The sequence below is a fragment of the Sus scrofa genome, chromosome 17, assembly GCF_000003025.6.
Source record: "Sus scrofa isolate TJ Tabasco breed Duroc chromosome 17, Sscrofa11.1, whole genome shotgun sequence".
Classification (NCBI taxonomy): domain Eukaryota; kingdom Metazoa; phylum Chordata; class Mammalia; order Artiodactyla; family Suidae; genus Sus; species Sus scrofa.
In genome coordinates this window covers 38,341,290-38,354,817 of record NC_010459.5, presented here as the reverse complement: position 1 = coordinate 38,354,817, position 13,528 = coordinate 38,341,290, and the positions used below count along the sequence as shown (strand labels likewise).

The window sequence follows — 13,528 nt, the reverse complement described above, 5'->3', positions numbered from 1 at the left end:
TAATCAAACTTACAAGCTTTTGCACATCAAAGGAAACCATAAACAAAATGAAAAGACAACCTACGGAATGGAAGAAAATAGTTGCAAATGATGCAACCAATAAGGGCTTCACCTCCAAAATACAAAAAAAAACAAAACAAAACTCATACAACTCAACGACAAAAGAACGAACAACCTAATCGAAAAATGTGCAGAAGACCTAAATAGTCATTTCTCCAAGGAAGACATACAGCTGGCCAGTAGGCACATAAAAGATGTTCAACATCACTAATTATTAGAGAAATGCAAATCAAAACTACAGTGAGATACCACCTCTTACTGGTCAGAGTGGCCATCATTCATAAGCTACAAATAACAAATGCTGCAGAGGGTGTGGAACCCTCCTGCATGGCTGGAGGAATGTAAACTGATACAACCACTATGGAAAACAGTATGCGGGTTCCTCAGAAAAGGCAATATAAAACTACCATATGATACAGCAATCCATATATCTGGACAAAACTATAATTTAAAAAGAGGCGTTCCCGTCGTGGCTCAGTGGTTAACGAATCCAACTAGGAACCATGAGGTTGCGGGTTCAATCCCTGGCCTTTGTTCAGTGGGTTAAGGATCTGGTGTTGCCCTGAACTGTGGTGCTGGTCACAGACGTGGCTCTGATCTGGTGTTGCTGTGGTGTAGGCCCTAGAAAAGACAAAAAAAAAAAAAAAAAAAAAGGGTGGATTAAAAAGATATATGTACTCCTATGTTCATTGCAGCACTATTCACAATAGCCAAGACATGGAAACAACCTAAATGTCCATCAACAGATAAATGGATTAAGATGATATAGTATACAAATACAATGGAATACTACTGAGCCATGAAAAGGAATGAAATAATGCCATTTGCAGTACATGGATGAAACTAGAGATTATCATTATCACTAAGTAAGTCAGAAAGAGAAAGACAAATACCGGAGTTCCCGTCGTGGTTCAGTGGTTAACGAATCCGACTAGGAACCATGAGGTTGAGGGTTTGATCCCTGTCCTCGCTCAGTGGGTTAAGGATCTGGCCTTGCTGTGAGCTGTGGTGTAGGTCGCAGACATGACTCGGATCCCGCATTGCTGTGGCTGTGGCGTAGGCCCTAGAAAAGACAAAAAAAAAAAAAAGTCAAAAAAAAAATACCATATGATACCACTTATACATGGAATCTAAAACATGGCACAAATGAATCTATCTATGAAATAAGAAACAGACTCACAGATGTGGAGAACAGACTTGTGGTTGCCAAGGGGGAGAGGGGAGGGATGCGTTGGGAGTTTGGGGTTAGAGAGGCAAACTATTACATAAGCAATGAGGTCCTGCCATAGAGGTTCCCATACAGGGAACTATATCCAATCTCTTGGGATAGACCACAATGGAAGATAATGTAAGGAATGTGTATATATGTATGACTGGGTCACTGCTCTATAGCAGAAACTGGCTCAACATTGTAAATGAACTACACTTTAATAAAAATAAATAAATAAATGGGGCAGAGAAGAGCTGTATGTGTTTACCTACAGAGGGACTACCCTTGGAGGGTAGTTAGAAACTGGTAAGAGCGGTTGCCTCTGCAGAGACGAACAGGTGTCTGGAGGCTAGGAAAGGAAGAGACTGATTTTTTTTTTCCCCTTGTGCATCCTTTTATACTTTTGAATTTTGAATCATGTCTATAGATTCTTAAGTGTTTGCTACATGAATAATGGTTGCTTCCAACATATCAATCCTTGAAAAAGAAAGCCCCTACTCTGTGCCAGTGGGGAGGGCCAGTCCTCAGGGCATGGGCTCAATGCCCTCAGCCCTGGGTCTGAGTCCCTGAGACACTCTCTGTCCTCCAGCCCAAAGGTGGACAAGCTGTATCCGTGTGAAATCATCCGAGAGCAAACGGTGAGCCAGAAGGAAGGCTTCCCAGTTTCTAGGCCAAGCAGCAGGGGTGGAGGGGGCAGTGGAAAAAGGCTCCTGCCCTCTTCCCTGGCCCCAGCCCCCAACTCTTCAGCCCAAGCTATTCTTAGAACCCAGATAATGCCAGCAGTTGCTGCTGCTCATATCAGCTTCCAGAACCACTGACTCTGAGGCCCAGTGCTACCCCCACCCCTGGCACGCTGGCCTCTCTGCCAGGTATGGGCGTCCTGCTCACTCTATCTGCCGCATCCTGCAGGCCACACACACCTGGCCACTGCTGGTAAGTAAGAAGGCTGGGTGGTGGGCCCCTCCAAGACTTCCCTTGCCAGGTGGCTGGGTGGAAATAGGGAGGGCTGAAGGACACCCTAGGGTATGGGATCACCCCCAGCGAGTCTGACCCACCCCTAGTCTCCAAAATATGCTCAGAATATGAACGGTAGGGGTGGGGGCTATGGGCATGGGGTAGCCTAGGGAGCTGGGGTGAGGGGAACAGAGACACAGCAGGGAGAAGGCCTAGGAGGGTCAGCGTAGGGCAGAGGAAGCGGAAAAAAGGAGGGAGGGGTGGTAGAAGAGGGTCTGATACCTCTGGCTTTAGGGTCAGATCGTCCAGCTCTGTCCCTTCACTGCTATGTGACCTTGAACAGGTCACTTTTTCCTGCTGGAGCTTCAATTCCCAACATAAAACAGGCATAACCTTATTCCACTGGGTTGTTACACAGAGTCAATAAAATAATGTATATAAAGAGCTTAGCCTGTGCCTGGCACATACGAGCGCTATGTAAATGTCTGATGACACTATCATTGGCTCCATCTGAGCAGGCAGTTTCTCAGCTTTGCACCTTCAGGGCCCAGGTTGGGCATGTGTGAGGACCACCTCTTCAAATCCCTGCCCTGCCATTTACCAGCTAAATGACCCTGAGCAAGTTATTTAACCTCTCTGAGCCTTGGGCTCCTTCTCTGCAAAATGGATATACAAAGACTGCCTGCCTTATGATGTTGCTGACACGTATAAATGAACCAGGGTCAACAATGTGCACATACAAGCCCCATGCGATGTGCATGCTGGGGTAGGCTAGTGGGGAAGTCTTGGGTCTGCCACTCTAGGGATGGAATCTGAGGTAGTTCCCAAGGCAGCCAACGTTCTGGAAGACCTGGCCCTCATGGGAAGAAAGTCCAAGGATCTTACGACCACAGCGGCCCAACTCCTTGGCTCCTGTGCCACAGCCCAGGCCCTCCCTGAGATCTCAGGACAGGCTTGGCCCAACCTAGGTCAGCTTCCCATTTCATTGAGCTCAAAAAATACTCTCTGAAGGTTCCCCCCCACCCCACCCCCCCAGATTGAGACTGGTTCTAGGCTTGCTCCTAGGGCTCAGGAGTCTGCCTGGTGGAGTGGAGAATGCGGGAAGCATTCTCAAAGGACCGATTAGAGGTGGAGTGGGGCTGGGGCTCTGCCCTTGTGATCAAGGTCAAGGAAGTGAAGGGCAGAGAGAGGCTCAAAGAGTTAAGCTTGGAAACCAACCCCGTGGGTCCACCCTGGGTATCCTAAGGTGTGCAGGGTGCTCTCCCACATCTCAGGGTATACTGCCCACCCCTCTGCGAACCTGACTTTGTACCTTAAGGTGACAAGCCTCCTTGAACAGAGTCTTCAGTTTTCTTTTAATGGGTTGGAAATGGTGTTATTACAAATATCTTTATTTTCCTACCTAAGGCTTTGGGCCTTAAATTTCATTTTTCAATTGAAATTTTTGAGATATTTATAGTCACAAGCATTTAGAAGAAATAATATAGGCAGATCCCCTGTACTGACACTGATACAATCCCAAATTTATTAAGATTTTCCCAGTTTTACATAATCTCATGTGTGTGTGTGTATGTGTGCACGCGCACTCACGTGCACATGTGTATATTAAGTTCTATACAACTCTACGTTGTGATCACCTGTGTAGGTTCACAGATCCACCACCACAATCAAGACATCGAGCAGTTCCAACAACACAAAGGTGCTCCATTTTTTAGCCAGACCCTCCTCCCTCCCATCCTTAACCCCTGGCAACCTCCGATCTGTCTTCCATTTCTAAAACTATCAATTCAAAAATGTTATCTAGATGAAATCAGACGGTATGTAATCTTTTTGAGATTGGCTTTTTCACTCAGCATAATTAACCCAAGAGATTAATTATGGAGATTAACCCAAGCTGTTCCTTATATCAATAGTTGGTACCTTTTTGTTGCTGAGCAGTGCTCCAAAGTCCGGATGCACCATAGTTTGTTTAACCCTTTACCTGCTGAAGGGAATCTGGACAGCCCTCAGTTTGAGGGGCTGCCTTATCACCTGTGTCCTGGGGTGGGGAGAAGCTAAGGCCAACCACACCCTCCAAATTCTTGTTCCATCCGTCTAGGGATAGATGCCAAGAACTCCCCTCACCCACTCTAACCTCCAACCCAGGCCAGGCATGGGTTTTGCCTGCTATCTGGAAGTAAAGCATTCCTATGAGACCTTTCCTAAGCCAAAATAGCATAAAGCAAAGAAGCAAAGACCTTAGGACAATTTTGCTAATGGATGAACAAAACAAATCAAGGTAACTGCACAGATGCTCACACAGTTTAAAGGTATGGAAGCCTGGAGTTCCCGTCGTGGCGCAGCAGAAATGAATCCAACTAGTAACTGTGAGGTTGTGGGTTTGATCCCTGTCCTCACACAGTGGGTTAAAGATCTAGTATTGCTGTGAGCTGTGGCATAGGTCACAGACGAGGCTCGGATCCAGAGTTGCTGTGGCAGTGGTATAGGCCAGCAGCTGTAGCTCTGATTCAACCCCTAGCCTGGGAACCTCCATATGCAGATAGTGCGGCCCTTAAAAAGGGGGGGGGGTATGGAGGCTTGAAGCTGAGTGTAGTTTCCTCTGTTCCTCATCTACAAAGCATGAACAATATCAACAAATGAGATAATACTGGTAAAAAGGAATAGGTGCAATGTCTTACATATAATAAGTGTTCAACACACAACTGTTCTTTTTTTTTTTTTTTTTTTTTTTTAGGGCCACACCCACAGCATATGGAGGTTCCCAGGCAGGGTCTAATCAGAGCTACAGCTGTTGGTCTATGCCACAGCCATGGTAGCGCCAGATCTGAGCCGTGTCTGTGACCTACACCACAGCTCACGGCCACGCCAGATCCTTAACCCACTGAGCGAGGCCAGGGATCAAACCCACAAGCTCAAGGTTCCTAGTCGGATTCTTTTCCGCTGAGTCACGATGGAAACTCCTGTTCTTTTTTTCTTATTATCATTATCATCATCCGCAAAATCAGTAGAATAAACAAGGGAAATGAAGGCCACCAATACAGAGACTATGAGAAGGTCAAGAAAGGGGAATTCCTGTTCTCATCCTTCCACAATTCCCTTTTGGTTTCTCTCTTTCCAGCTCCCTCCCTTCTTAGCGAAAGTTTGGGGAGACAGAAGGGCAGGACTATAGCCTCTCCCCGGGGAAAGGCTCCCATCACTGGTTTCAGGGTGACCATTGCCTTTTCCACATGCAGAGAGTTGTCAGTCTCACCCACCACTTCCTAGCTCCAGGGTCTTCCTACAAAGAGCCGGCTGCCTAGGCCCAGAGTCCTGCTATCCTAGAGCCACAACCAGAGTAAAGGGTCACCTCTTTATCAGAGAGCTGAATCTATTCTGCTTTTATGCCATCCATCCGACTGTGCAAAATATTCATCTGGGAAATCCTAATGAGATACCTTTTCACACCCACTACCCTGGCAAAACCAAAAAGTTTGACAATCCTGAGTCTTGATGAAGTTGCAGAACAGGGCAATTCTAATGCCTTGCTGGCAGGAGTGCAAATTTGTAAATGCATTTAGGAGGGTCATTTGGTATTATCTAGTAAATCTGAAGATGCTCATGACCCTAAATATACCATACAAGGCGGTACCTATTATACTGTTTGTCATTTTCTAATAGCAAAATATGAGAGACAACTTGAAGGGTCATTCATAGGAGAACAGGTAAATGAAACGTGGTATCTTTATGTAATGAAACCTACAGATCAGTGAAAACAAATGAGCTAGTTACCCTTATCTACATGGATGAATCACCCAACATCAGGCTGAGTGAGGATATCAAGCTGCACAAGAACATGTATGTCAGAGTTTCCATTGTGGCTCAGCAGGTTAAGAATCCAACTAGTATCCATGACGATGCAGGTTTGATCCCTGGCATCCCTCAGTGGGTTAAGGATCCAGCCTTGCTGCAAGCTGCAGCATAGGTTGCCAATAGATAGGACTCAGATCTGGCATGGCAGTGGCGTAGGCCAGCAGCTGCAGCTCTGATTTGCCCCCTAGTCTGGGAATTTCCATGTGCCGTGGGCACGGCCTTAATAAGGAAAAACATGCACACACACACACGTTACAATTTAAAGTTCAAAACCCATGAAAAACTGTATCATATTTGTATAGAAACACACACCGAGCAAAACGACTCAAAATGCCTAGGACCTACGTTACACCAAAATTTACTAAAAATGAATCAAAGACCTAAATAGAAAAGCAAAAACTATAAATCTCATAGAAGACACAGGTGTAAATCTTCATGATTTTGGGTTAGGCAATGCTTTCATAGATACGACACTCCAAACAGAAGCAACCAAAGAAAAGACAGATAAATTTGATTTCATCAAAATTAAAAACAATTTGTGCTTCAAAGGACACTACCAAGAAACTGAAAAGACAACCCACGGAATGCAAGAAACTATTTGCAAATCATAAATCTGATAAAGGGCTGGTATCCAGAATATATAAAGAATTGGAGTTCCCGCCGTGGCGCAGCAGAAACGAATCTGACTAGGAACCATGAGGTTGTGGGTTTGATCCCTGGCCTTGCTCAGGGGGTTAAGGATCCAGCATTGCCGTGAGCTATGGTATAGGTCAAAGACACGGCTTGGATCCTGTGCTGCTGTGGCGTAGGCCAGCAGGTACAGCTCTGATTAGACTCCTAGCCTGGGAACCTCCATATGCCGTAGGCACAGCCCTAAAAAGGGCAATAAAATAAAGAATTCTTATAACTCAACAATATTTTTGCCTTTAAAACAGGCAAAAGATTTTAATAGACATTTCTCCAAAGGAGATATACCAATGGCCAACAAACACATGAAAATATGCTCAATATCATTAGTCACCAGGGAAATGCAAATTGAAACCACAACGAGACGCCACTTCACACCTATTAGGAAGATCATAATCAAACGGACAAGTGCTGGTGAGGATGGAAAGACTGGAACTCTCATACACTGCTGGTGGGAATGCCAAATAGTGTAGCCACTTTAGAAGACATTCTGGCAGTTCCTCAAAAAGTTAAACACAGAGTTACCACATGACCCAGCAAGTCTACTTATACACAAGAGAACTGAAAACACATCCACACAAAAACTTGTTCATAACAGAATTATTTATAAGAGCAAATAGCAGAAATAACCCAAACAGCCCCCAACTGAAGGGTGATCAAAATGTGCTGTAGTCACACAATGGAATACCATTCAGGTGTAAAAAGGAATGAAATATTGATCCATACTACAACACGGATGACCCTCGAAAAATCATAGTAAGTGAAAGACGCCACACACAGGATTCCATTTACATTAACTGTCCAGACAGACAAACCCATAGAGACACAGAAAGTAGATTAATGACTGCCAGGAGCTGGAGAGAGGAACAGGAGACTGACTGATAATGAGTAGGAGATTCCTTTTGGGGATGAAAACATTCTGGAATTAGACAGTGATGATGGTCACACAGTCTTTCAGAGGGAAACCCACGAAATTATACACTTAAAAAGGATCACTTTTATGGTATATGAATTAAATCTTAATTAAAAAACTGCATACGGACCTTCCGTTGTGGCTCAACAGTAACAAATCCGACTAGCGTCCATGAGGATGAGGGTTCGATCCCTGGCCTTGCTCAGTGGGTGAAGGATCTGGCATTGCCATGAGCTGTGGTGTAGGTCTCAGACTCGGCTTGGATCTGGTGTTGCTGTGGCTATGGTGTAGGCCGGCAGCTGGAGCTCTGATCCAACCCCTAGCCTGGGAACTTCCATATGCTTTGAATGTGGTCACAAAAAAACAAAAAAAGACAAAAAAAAAAAAAAAAAAAAAAAAAAACCCTGCATAGAATAATAAGAATCAAATTCAGAAGACTCTCAGTTTTGTGGGGGGAGGGGCGCAGTTGTTGAGGGGCACCCCAGGGCCTTCAGTTAAAGCAGCAGTGTTTTATTTCATGAGCTAAGTGGTGGGTATATGGATGTCTGTCATACTAATCCTTATACTTTTTCTCAATGTTTTCATAATAAAAATGTAAAAGCATTTACTGAGGGTCCAACCTGGACCAGGAACTGGGCTACCTGGATGCTGCTATGGTGAGTAAAACTGGATCTCATCCTACCCCAAAGTAAGTGGATAAGTAGTAAGTGGAAAAGAGGGGCCGTCAGTCAGTCATCTCTCCTTCCTTGGCTTCTGCTTCCTCATGGATGAAATGAGAGCTGGACTAGAAGTTGTTATAGTCTCTGAGGATCCCAGGTATTGAGGGATTGAGCAGCCCAAGGCTTCTAGAAGTCATCATGGCACGATGACAGCACAAGCCCTGGAGTGGGTCCTGGGCCATCAATTATGACAAGTGAACCTAAGGCAAAGCCCAACTGAGGCTGCTGCTTCTCAGTAAAATTGGGACAGTGACTTCTCCCTCCCAGGATTACTGGTCCGTGTAAATGAGATAACACATATAAAGTGTCCGGGACAAGCCTGGCACACAGTAAATCCTCAACACATGGAAGAGTCCTCCCTTTGATTCCAAAGGCATTTCCTGAGCAGCACTGCTGGGCCAGGCCTGTGCTAGGGGCTAGAAGACAGAGGAATTCCATTCGGAATGGCCAAGCAGTGGCCGCCAGCCAGGTGGGGAGACAGCCTCATAATTCCAGGCAGAGTGATGTCACTGCTAAAAAGAGACAGCAGCCACGTACACAAATGCAGACCCTGTGCAAAGCAGACCCTGGGACGACATAGATGTTCCAGTTAAGAGGCTCCGTCTCGGCTTGGCAAGAAGCCCTCACAGGGGGAAAGGGGACATACAGAGTTAAGAGACTGGCCTCCATTCATACTGCTCTGCAGCCATCCATGTCTTTTTTTAACCTGGTTCAGACTCAAATGTTCCCACAAACCCTAAGAACAGGGTTTGCAACAGATTCAGAAGTCAGCTTTGGGCAGGCTGAGCTCATGGCACATCCCATTACACTGTGTGTGTAAGGAGCACAATGGCTGACAGTGAACTTCCCAGCCCCCAGCTGCATAAGGGAGATGGTAAGAGTACCAACCTTATGGTAACAGTGAGAGAACACCTGTAAAGACATCAGCCAAGTACTGGGCACTTAATAAGAAGATCAAATAAATATTAGTTATTGTTAGAGGAAAAAAAAGATTCCATTTTGAAAGCAAAGAAACTGGGATTCAGAGAGGTGAGAAGTCCAGCCCATAGTCACACCGCTAGTCTGAGTCAGGATTTGAACTCGGGGCAGAGACATCAAAGGCTCAGTGCATCACAAACTCCTGTTATCCACACTTGCCATTGGAGTGAGGGACCGGCAAAGCCTTGAGGCCAGAAAGACCTCAGGCAATTCTTTAATCCTGGGTTCCCTTATCTGGGATCCCTGCGTGGGCCCAAAGAGGTCTTCAAATTCCTCCACGTGATTTGCAAAAAGTTTGGCTCTAATGGAGATTCTCAAAGAAGTCTATGGCGGCAAAACCAACAAAACGCTGATGCCCTCACTCAGCTTGTTATCCACCCAATGGAGATGCAGTACCCACCCTGAAAGGCTGTGAGGGGATCGAATGAGATCGTTTTAGGGAAGTACCTGAAACAGGCTAAGCTTTCACCTAACATTGGTTTCCTTCCCTTCCTCCCTCCCCAGCTTACTTCCATCAGTCAGCAAATCTTATCAAGTATCTACTATTCCAGGTGCTGGGGGTAAAGTGGTGACCAAGACAGAACTGCCCCTGTTTTCATGAAGCTCCCACTCTGGTGGAGGGAAACAGACAAATATAATGAATACTTTCAGATAGATACTAATAAGTGCTAGGAAGAAAATACACAGGATAATGTGATCAGGTGAGGATGTCATCTGAGGAGGAAACATCTGAATTACAAGAAGGAGCCACTTAAGCCAAGATTTAAGGAAAAGCACCTGTGCAGAGGAAGCAAAAAAGGCAAAGTCCCGTTGGAAAGACCCTGGCCAAGAGCCCCTCACTCCCAGTCCCATCCCAAACTGGGTCCCCTTGAACAAGCCACATAACTTCTGAGGCTCAGCTGCCACAGCTACAACATGGGACTGACGATACCTTACCTGCTACCATGTGAGGGGACTCAGCCAGAGGGGTGTTAAGGTCTGGGGTCCGCCTCAAATCTCACCAACAGGCATCTGATACACGTCACCTGGCACTCATCCTGGAAGAGGGGAACCTGCACAGAGAACTCTGGGTCATGATATCTTATTGCGAATTTCATGCTACACTAGAAATAGCTTCTTTTGTTTCTTGTTAACATGGTGGACTTTTCCTGGCACCTGGGGCCTAATAAGTAACTGCTGCTTCAGACTCTCCCTTAGGTAGAAAAGCAGACAAAAGAAGGTATCATAAAAACACTGTTGTGGCAACAACCAGACCACCTATCCCTTCGTTCCTACCAACAAGACTGGAAGGCTCAGTCCATCCTATAGATGAAGAATGTACATACTTTATTTTTATTTATTTATTTACGTAGTCTTTTCAGGGCCTGCACCCACAGCATATGGACAAACCCAGGCTAGGGGTCGATTTGGAGCTATAGCTGCTGGCCTATGCCATAGCCACACCAGATCCGAGGCATGTCTGCAACCTACACCACAGCTTATGGCAACGCCGGTTGGATCCTTAACCCACTGAGTGAGGCCAGGGATCAAACCTGTGTCCTCATGGATGCTAGTCAGATTCGTTTCCGCTGAGCCACGATGAGAACTCCTATATATACTTTAAGGAGTTGAAAACATCCTGTCCCCTGGATTGAGCCACTGATTCATAACCAATTAGTCATAGTTCTCTCTCCTAAATCTCTCTTTAATCTGTTCCCTTCTCTCCATCTCCTCAGCCCTGCTTCATCATCTCACACCTTAACTTTCTCTGAGCTCTGTTCCTGGCCTTGATCTCCCCACTTACAAAGCATCTGACATGCCATAACCAGCACCTCACACTCTGTGTCTCTCTCTTGCTTAAAATCCTTAGCTCATTGGACAAATGCTAAACTTCTAAATCTAGCATCAACGGCTCCTCAAGACTGAGCTCCTAAAAGTCTGCTCCAACTTCCGGGCTCTCCCCAGCACCTACGCCAAACTCTTCACTGTCTCTAAAACAAGACTAGCCACATTCAGAATTATTTGCCTTTGCTGTTTCTGCTACTGCTACTTGGTACCCAGTTCCCATTCCTGCCTCTCACCTTCACCCTCATTTCCTTCACTGCTTACACATCGCTATCCATCCTTCCAAACCCTAAAAGCCTTCTCCATTTCCCCCCAAACACCATTTACCTTTTTTTTTTTTTTTTTTTTTTTTTTTAAGGACCACACCTGCAGCATATGGAAGCTCCCAGGCTAGGAGTTGAATAGGGGCTGCAGCTGCCGGCCTACCTACCTACCTATGCAGCAGCTTGCAGCAATACTGGATCCTTAACCCACCAAGCTATGGCTGGGATCAAACCAAAATCTTCACAGACACTATGTCAGGGTCTTAACCAGATGAGCCACAACAGGAACTCCCTTACCTGTCTACTTTTTGAATCAGATGTGAAAGCAGGGCCTCTGTCTTATTCATAGTTAATTCCCCAGAGCCTGAACTGATAAATTCAGTTTAACTAAAATTCCTATCAGGTGCTTCAGACTGAGAGAATCCTATCACAGAGCAGCTGGGGAGCTGCCAAGGGGTAAGGTGGAGGGTAGGGATCAAAAATCTGCATTTAAAAAAGCAAACAAAAACTGCCCCACATCCTGATGCAAGTGATAGTGGACATTTTGAGAAGCAATGGATCACCCTGAAACATTTCTAAAAACTGCTGGAAAAATGAAAATATTTTCCTTTCACCTTGAAGGCTTTTCCTGCAGCTGCCCCAGGGTTGCAGAAATCTGGTGTTCTTCTCTGGGACCCAGCTGGGTACAAAGCTAAAGCCTGGGTTTCAACACTGGCAGCCCACCCCGTCTCAGGGCCTTTTATTACCACACTGTCCACCACCAACTGTGTGTCTCCCAGGGAGTGACTGTTCCATTCTGGGTATCGGTTTCCCCACCTTGCATCGGACGTCACCAGCTCTGACGTCCTGCGAGCTAAGCAAACTCGTAGCTCTCCGCGGAACCTACAGGGCTCCTCCCCTCCCTCCCAAGGTCCTGTCCGCCTGGGTCCAGCCGACGCACCCCGTAGGCCAAGGCTGCCCTCACACGGACTGCCCCTTCCCAGCCACCGTCCAGCTCCGGAGGAACGGGTCTCCTCCCCCGCTCTGCTCTAGGGGATCCGGCGGGGCGGCCTGCGCAAGCGCGTTGGGTCGTATCGAGGCCCCGCCTCCTGAAGCTCGGGTTAGGGCGCTACGGGTCTGAGTACGGTGCGCGGCGGGACGACGAACGAGTAGGTTGGGGCGCGGCAACGGCGGCCGGCAAGGGTCACGTTTCTTCGGGAGGAAGGCCATGAGGGAGGGGTCTGGCTCGCGATAGGAACCCCGGAGGCCAGGAGATGTTGCATCTCCTACGCACGGCGGGGACCTGGAACCTGGTGTCCAGTTAGGGGGTGGGGCTGGTGCTTCTGGATTCCAAATTCCCTAGATCTCCTGACTTCAGGTCGGGCAGGTGGCGGGGGATCGGTGCCCGTGAGACTAGAACCGGAGTTTGGGTTTTTTGTTTTTTAAACCACAATAGAACTGGGAGCGATTAGAGCCAGACTTTGTCCAGGATGGGAGCGAGCGGGCCCGTAGAGGTGGGACAGGCCTGGGCAGGAGACCGTGGTGTTGCCCCGGGCCTCACGCAGGCGTTGGCCTTGCCCGGATTTAAAGTCCGACCAGGTTTTCTTGTGGGCGTTTTAAGACTTTTGGTGATCTGGCCCTAGCCTGTCAGTCATCATCGTTCTTTCATTTAACATTCACTGAATACAGTAGTAGGCTCTGGAGCTAGAGATGTGATCAAAACACACATGCTATTCCCTGTGGTACAGGGAAATTAATGGGTTGTAGAAAGAAGCCCTGGGCAGAGACTAGGGACAGCTTGTGAAACAGCCGTGAACGCTGGTCAGGAGTGGTGGGGATTGTCCCAAAGAGAGATAAAAGCAAGTGCTAATGCCTGGGAGCAGGAGAGAAGCTGGTGTTTTTCTAGTCACTGAAGATACCTCACTCTGAATCTGTTTAGTGCCCAAGGAAAAGATGGTGGTAGCCAGAACTAGGATCTTAACAGTGGAGGTAGAGAGAAATCAAGGAATTCAGAGTACATATATTTAGATAGAATCCACAGGATCTGGGGGGAGAATAGAGTGTAGGAGAGAAGTGTATACAGGGCTTGGGT

General features: G+C 46.7%; 1 protein-coding gene and 1 long non-coding RNA gene across 5 annotated transcripts in view; one reads left to right on the top strand and one right to left on the bottom strand.

The window, feature by feature from the left end:
• LOC106506661 lies at positions 954–12,580 on the bottom strand. Of its 4 annotated transcripts, none has more exons than XR_002339917.1 (4): positions 12,274–12,580; positions 10,307–10,422; positions 7,139–7,260; positions 1,080–1,123 (listed from the first exon to the last, which is right to left on the bottom strand). It is a non-coding gene; the product is annotated as an uncharacterized LOC106506661 (long non-coding RNA). The 4 variants fall into 4 exon arrangements; XR_002339916.1 differs by having other exon boundaries at positions 7,139–7,250; XR_001302099.2 differs by lacking the exon at positions 7,139–7,260 and having other exon boundaries at positions 954–1,123; positions 12,274–12,498.
• Positions 12,565–13,528, top strand: part of GSS (glutathione synthetase) — a gene marked incomplete at its 5' end in the record, with an annotated part of 26,055 nt that continues 25,091 nt past the window's right edge. Inside the window, 1 exon segment of the mRNA NM_001244625.1 lies at positions 12,565–12,605.